This window comes from Cebus imitator, unplaced genomic scaffold, assembly GCF_001604975.1.
Source record: "Cebus imitator isolate Cc_AM_T3 unplaced genomic scaffold, Cebus_imitator-1.0 Scaffold8, whole genome shotgun sequence".
NCBI classification, from domain to species: domain Eukaryota; kingdom Metazoa; phylum Chordata; class Mammalia; order Primates; family Cebidae; genus Cebus; species Cebus imitator.
In genome coordinates, this window is record NW_016107323.1 from 2,022,793 (window position 1) to 2,029,698 (window position 6,906).

Here is a 6,906-nt window from a genome sequence, read left to right on the forward strand (position 1 = left end):
TACCACACTCAGCTGGCCCTCAATTATTGATTACCTTCACTACCTGATTACCATCACAATCTGATGAGATTGCTCACCTTCCACTGTCCCCCAGGTGGTGTTTGATCACTCTGGCCTGTCTTCAGCAAGAATCCTGTTAGGTTGGTTTGGTCTGACTACCCACTGCCACCGATGTTTCCTCTCTCTCCCTCTTTTTTTTTTTTTTAAAGACAGAGTCTCTCTCTGTCATCAGGCTGGAGTGCAGTGATGCATTCTCAGCTCACTGCAACCTTCGACTCCCTGGTTCAAGTGATTCTCCTGCCTCAGACTCCTGGGTAGCTGAGATTACAGGCACACACCACCATGCCCAGCTAATTTTTTGTATTTTTAGTAGCAATGGGGTTTCACCATGTTGGCCAGGATGGTCTTGATTTCCCGACCTCATGATTCACCCACCTGAGCCTCCCAAAGTGCTGGGATTACAGGCATGAACCACCACCACAGCCGATATTTCCTCTCAGTACGTTTCTGTCCACTAACCATGACCCTGCTCCTTGGCTATAAATTCCCATTTGGCCATGCCGTTTTCAGAATTGAGCCTAGTCTTCCTCCCACACTGCAAAATCCCATTCCACGGTCCCTTACGTACCACAGTGGTCCTGAGTAGTCTTCTTTACCATGCTTTAACATGTATCATTGAATAACTTTTTTCTTTAACAACAATCATATTAGATCAGTGGAAAAACGGGCTTGAATTCCTGGATGGAGACATAAGGGCTTTTTGGTGTTTTTTGCTATAAAAGATCTGATGCTGAATTTGTGTGCACTCGGAAATTAACCATGAAATAAGCACAGCAGCATTCATTTAGCTGTAAGTGGCTCTTAACTTCAGTGCCATCAAAAATATTTATTTACACCCACACATGAACATAATTGTAATAAAAACTACACTGCACAAACTTAACAAGATTCTCCACTTTACTGAGAAGTTAAACATATAAAATTTTGAGTAATTTATGCTTGCCATTTATTATTAGTTTGTTTAGCTGGCCACCAATATAAATTATTTGTAATTAAAGTGATAACTGGGATTTTCAAATTGAGCATAGAATATACGAAAATATCAACTAAGGGTGGTCTCTCTTAACTCCAGTCAGAAATATGCCTTCTATAGCTTTGCTCAAAATACCAGGGCAGTAAATGTAAAGGGGCATTAAGATGTCCAAGAATTAACAGGTAGGGTATTCTTAAAGACCGAAGTGGCACTTATTCAACATTTACCCAAGAATAAGCATTAAGTTTTTTGGTATCAGATTGGTTGGATTTTTTCAAGTCAGTGCCAGTATCCAAACCTGTTAATCGAATTTTTTTTTCCATAAATGAACAATAAAACTCAATAAAAAGCCAAGCAACCCAGGCTGGTCGTGGTGGCTCACGCCTGTAATCCCGGCACTTTGAGAAGCCAAGGTGGGCGAATTACTTGAAGTCAGAAGTTCGAGACCAGCCTGGCCAACATAGTGAAACCACAACTCTACTAAAAATACAAAAATTAGCCCAGCATGGTGGGCTACTGTGGTAGCCCACACACCTGTGGTTCCAGCTACTCAGGAGGCTGAGGGAGAAGAATCGCTTGAACTCGGGAGGTGGAGGTTGCAGTGAGCCAAGATTGCACCACTGCAATCCAGCCTGAACGGCAGACAGAGAGTCAATCTCCAAAATAAATAAATAAAGCAAGCCAAGCAACCCAATTGAAATATGGGTAAAGGATAGGAACAGACATTTTCTCCAAAGAAAATGTATCAATGGCCAATAAGCACATGAAAAGATGCTCAGCATCCCCAGTCATTAGAGAAATTTAAATCCAAACCACAAAGAAATTCCATTCCACTCACTAGGATGGCTACAATAAAAAATCACCAGTAAAAAGTAACAAGCGTTGGGGAAGATGTGAAGAAATTGGAACCCTCACACACTGCTTGGTGACGTAAAATGGTACAGCTGCTTTGCTTGGCAGTTCCTCAAAAAGTTAAACACAAAGCAATTGCCCTCTTAGGTATATCCAAGAGTATTTAAAACACATGTCCACAAAAACTTGTACACAATGTGCATAGCAGCATTATACACAATGGCCAAAAACTGGAAACAACCCAAATGTCCATCAACTAAATAAACAAACGTGGTATTGTGATACATTTATACAACAATATTAACATGCTATAAAAAGTACTGATACATACTACAACATGAATGAATCTTGAAAACATTATGGTATGTGAAAGACGCCAGGCACAAAAAGCCATATATTGTACGCTTCCATTTAAATGAGATTTCCACAACAGGCAAATCCATAGAAACAGAAAGTAGATTAGTGGTGGCTAGGGTGGTGGGGTCAAGGGGAAATGAGGAGTGATTACTAAGAGAGACATGGTTTCTTTCGGGGATGATGATCTGGATAGTGACCATATTTGCAAAACTTTGTGGCTATATTAAAATCCACACTTTAGAAGAATGAGTTTTATGGCATGTGATGTATATCTCAATTTAAAAATTGTCCACTACAAAAAAGATGACATATACACGTAATATACATATCAATGTATGTCAATAACACATACACATAGATATGTGTCATGTCTCTCTATAAATGAGCATTTGGGCTTCTAAAATTGAGATATACTCTATATAAAGAAGAATGAAAGAACAGGGTGACCGGGCACTTGTCGAGCCCTGAACAGGCATCTGGGGTGTGGCGGAGCGAGCCTCGCAGCATCTCCATCCCCGCTCACCTTCACCCATCACTCAGCCACCACCCGCCGCCTGTCCCTACCTTGGGCGCCCGAGACCACTCGTCCCGCGGAGCAGCTTCCCCTCTGCCCGAGATGGGGCAGGCGCAGGGGCCTGGGCTCGGGCGCTGTCCGGCAGCCCGGAGAGGCACCCGCCGGGGTTACGAAGGCTCAGGGATGAACGCCCCCACAACTCCCAGCGCACCCACCCCTCCCTGCGCCCTCACCGCTCCCCGCGCCGCCGAGTCCCAAGCCAGGCCTCTCGGCCCCACCTCCCTCCTGCACCTGGGATGCGCCCGAACGCGGCGTTCCGCGCGGAAGCCGAGACTTCCCCTCCACGATCACCTGTCCCGAAGCGCTGCAGCGGCCGGTATGAGGAGAGGGGTCCCCGTCTCCCCAGACCGGACGGAGACACCGGGGCGGGGGACTGAAGGGGCATTCACCTAGTTCCACAGCATCGGCGGTGACGGGGAAGACAGCGGCTCCCAGCCCGCGGCTCCTTCCTGCTCGTGCGCCTCCTCGCGCGGCGGCGGCCCCGAGCTGACAGCCAGACAGCAGGCACCCGCGGCCCCCTGGCTCCCGGCTGCCCCGCCCCGCCCCCGCGCGGCAGTCCGGCGCACGCGCAGCCGCGCCGCCGCCGGGGAAACCCGGGCCTGATGATGTGGCCCGCGGGGCGACGACCCGGCGCTACAGCACCGCCCCGCCCGGACCCCGGGCCGCGCCCTAGCAGATGGCTGCGGGGAACGGGGTCGCTGGACTACGGCGAGGGCACAGTTTTCGGGGGCGCCTGCCCAGGAGAGAACAGCTGCGGCCTCCTTCGACAGCCCTCCTCCCCAGCAGCCCACGCACGCCCACTTCACCTCCTGCTCCAAGGTCCGAACCCCGGAATCCGTGACTCATGATTTCTCTTCTCAGACCAGCGGCCTCTTTTTGTCTGAGGTCGCGTTTCTTGCAGACTGGGGTTAACAACCAAGTACGTTCCTTTCGACCCAGCGGCTCATAGTGTGGGCGGCGCAGGAGCCGAGGTCCGAGGGATAAGGGCAAGGACCACCACCAAGGGCGTGAGGTTTAGGGCACCCGGATAGCACCCAGTGCTAAGCAGGTGTAGACGCCAAGCGCACGGGTCGCCGAGGAGTTGGCTGGGATGCCAGGCTTTTCAAGTTTGCCCACACTTGCTCTTAAACCTAGATTAAACTGATCCAAAATCTGCATGTAAATCAGAGAGCTCATTTATTTTAAGAAAAAACAACTACTGGCCGGGAGCGGTAGCTCATGCCTGTCTGTAATCCCAGCACTTTGGGAGGTCGAGGCGGGCAGATCACAAGGTCAGGAGTTCAAGACCAGCCTGACCAACATGGTGAAACCAACTAAAAATACAAAAAAAAAATTAGCTGGGGGTGGTGGCACCCACCTGTAATTCCTGCCACTCAGGAGGCTGAGGCAGGAGAATCGCTTGAACCCGGGAGGCGGAGGTTGTGGTGAGCAGAGATCTTGCCACTGCACTCCAGCCTGGGTGACAAAGTGAGACTCCGTCTCAAAAAAACAAAACAAAACTATTTATTGAGCATCTGCTGTGTATGATTCAGGGAATGAGACACACCCCAGGGATACTCCAGTTGTAAAAAGAAAGGCGTTGGTCCGGTGAAGACTGTTATTTTAAAAATTACACACCTAATGCCAGACTTAGTGGTTCATTCCTATAACCTCAACACTTCAGGAGAACCAGGCAAGAGGATCGCTTGAGGCCAGGAATTTGAGACCAACCTGGGCAAACACAGCGAGAGCGAGAGCGAGACCTGGAGTAGCTAGGAGACTGAGGTGGGAAAATCGCCAAAGCCCAGGAGTTTAAGGCTGCAGGGAACTATGATCGCATCACTGTACTCCAGTCTGGGCCACAGAATGGGACCTTGTCTCTAAAACAACAACTGAAAATTACACAGCTAATGATAACTCTTTTTCTCAAATCAAAGCTTCCATCAAGTCCAAGCCACACCAGTGATTTAGTAGCAGCTTTTCTGGTGCTGAAGGACACCAGCATACATTTATCCAGTTTTGTTTTGTTTTGTTTTTCCTTATGCTTTGCAATCAGACTTTGAGCTTTAACCTTCACCTTCAGGGTGAACAGTGCTTCAGTATCACTCCTGGCCACCTGCAGTAATGCATTGTATAATAGCTCATCCTGGTGTTCTTCACGACCTAATAAAGTGTAATTGCAAGGAATATGGAAAAGCAATGTTTTGACTGCATTTCCAACTGGTTTTTGTTCTGGTTGTTTTTTGAATTACAGATCACTAGAAAGTAAGTAGCTGCTCTTGAAAGCTTGGCAGAAATTCCAGCCAATAGGTGTTCCTCCCCGAGCATGTAATCTTTCAAGATTTCTACACAAAGCATATATAGAAGCCAGCCTCTCTTGGTTTAAAAAAAAAAAAAAAAATCTACCTTCATTTTTTTCTGAGAGAGCTGGTGGTTCCTACTGCCCTTCAGAGCATTACATGGCATGTGGCAGGCAACCTTCTACTTATATTCTTCATTCAGTATGGCAAAGTTCTGTGTACTTTGGAGATACGTTAAGCTTCAAGTGGGAATCCAAATTTAAATCAAATTTCAGCCCTGAACGTAACTCACATTGGAATCAGGTGAGGAAATGCCCCCTCGTGAAAAGCTAAATCCTAATGGGTGCAGACAACAATGATCACGTTTCTACTTCATCTCCCGTCTGACAGCTGGCAACTTCTAATGTGAAGCAAGTGGCTCAGAATTGAGGCTGTGTAGTAATGCTGCTGCGATTGCTGGAAAAAAGCCTGAGAGTTATGAGAGTGTGTAACAAAGGAGCCCGTCTGTGTTGGGGGTAAGAAAGATCTCCTTGAGGAAGTGACATTTAATCTCAGCCTAGAAGAATAAGGAGTTAGGGCAGGCAACAGAGAGAAGGGGGTGGGGTGAGCGGAGCATTTAGCTGTGGAAATTGCAGTTTTGAAAGCCCTTTGGCAGGGAGGGACACTGCCTGTGAAGGCTTTGGGAAAAGGCCATTGTGCTTAGACTGAGAGAGCTACCTGGGAAGGAGAGGTGGGCAGGCCCTTGAGGGTCAGGTTGGAGACTTTGGACTTAATCCGAAAGACAAAAGAAGCCAATGAAGAGTTGAAAAGGGCCCATCTGGACATGAAAAGTTGCATTTGTAAAAGATAATCCTGGACGCAGTGGCTCACACCTGTAATCCTGGCACGTTGGAAGGCTGAGGTGGGAGGATCTCTTGAGGCCAGGAGTTCGAGACCAGCCTGGGCAACATTGTAAGACCTCCCCCCCTCGCCCAATCTCTACAAAAATATAATAAAATTAGCCAGGCACAGTGGCGCACAGCTGATTGAGCCCAGAATTTCAAGGCTACAGTGAGCTATGATCACGCCTCTGCATTCCAGTGTGGGCAGCAAAGTGTGAGACCCTGTCTCTTAAAAAAAAAAAAAGATTATTCTGACTGCAGAGTAGAGAATGAATGAGAAGGGTGCAACGGAGGATGTGTGACAACCAGTCTGCAGGCAATGGAGATTAGGAGACAATGGTGAATTGAAGATATAGGTCAGGGTTAGAACTGTAAGGATTTGATCGAATGCATGGAAGATAAAGGAGAAAAATTGTCAAAAAATGACTCCCAAGTTTCTAATTTGAGTTTATGCCATTTCCTGACTTGGGAAATGTGGGAGAGGAGGTCAGTAGGGGACAATTTGGAGTGGCTTTAGCTATGTTGAGTTTGATGCCTCTATGAGACATTCAAGTGAAGATGCTAACTATATATTTGAAAAATAAATCTCCAACTCAAAGTAAAGATCTGGATTAAGATGAATCAAAACTAAATTTTAGGAGAGCACATAATATAAACTGTTTATAAGCATTAACCTCTAAACTTCAGAGAAAACCTGAGCAGGCCGGGCGTGGTGGCTCACACCTGTAATCTAGCACTTTGGGAAGCCAAGGTAGGTGACTCACTCAAGGTCAGGAGTTCAAGACCAGCTTGGCCAACATGGTGAAACCCTATCTCTACTAAAAATACAAAAATTAGCCAGGCATGGTGGCGTGAGCCTCTAGTCCCAGCTACTTGGGAAGCTGAGGTATGAGAATCACTTCAACCTGGGAGGCAGAGGTTGCAGTGAGC